Below are 787 nucleotides of genomic sequence, written 5' to 3' on the forward strand. Positions count from 1 at the left end.
CGGTTTGTTCGGTTTTTCGGTTTTTAACTGAACCAAACCGAACCAAATCGAAAACCGAAATCCTTAAAAATAAAAAACCAAACCAAACCAAACTAAGAATGGTTAGGATTGGTTCGGTTTGGTTCAGTTTGGTTTTTTCGGTTTTCGGTTTTCGGTTCGGTTTTGCTCACCCCTAAACACACACAAATGCATATAAATGTGAGAATTGCTCGCTTATTAGCAAAAGTAAACTAAAAACCGCCCTAAAACCGTACCTAAAGATAGGGGTTTTTGACCCCTATCAAACCTCCTCGCACTTAAAACTTTACTTGTCCCCAAGTAAACTAAAAGACTAAACCCACAATCACAAGCCAAGCTAGAAAACCTCCCGGTTTTACTAGGTGCTTGACACAATTTCGAGCATTTGTAATTACATGCATTCGGAAGTACAAAGTAAAGACACGATATCCAAAAGCCGCATTTCAATTATCACAGGTCATATTCTTAAGAAAAGGATACATGTTCAATTAAACAAGCTTAAGGGGATAGCTAAGTAAAACACCTCACCATGGGTAATTCACTCAATTCACATAATTTTAGTGGCTAAAGTGTTTACTATCGGCTTATGTTCTTGCTTAGGATTACGTTGACTTTGCACGTTCATCTGAATTTCTCTACCATGCTACATGACTCTGATGATATAAAAAAAGCCTCGAATTGGGGTTGTAATATGGTTAGAAGATGGTTAAAGGTACAAAAAAGGTTAGGAGTTCTAGCGCTAGAAAAAACAAAGGCTCAATATGAGCTT

Source organism: Euphorbia lathyris, chromosome 4 (genome assembly GCF_963576675.1).
Source record: "Euphorbia lathyris chromosome 4, ddEupLath1.1, whole genome shotgun sequence".
NCBI classification, from domain to species: Eukaryota; Viridiplantae; Streptophyta; class Magnoliopsida; order Malpighiales; family Euphorbiaceae; genus Euphorbia; species Euphorbia lathyris.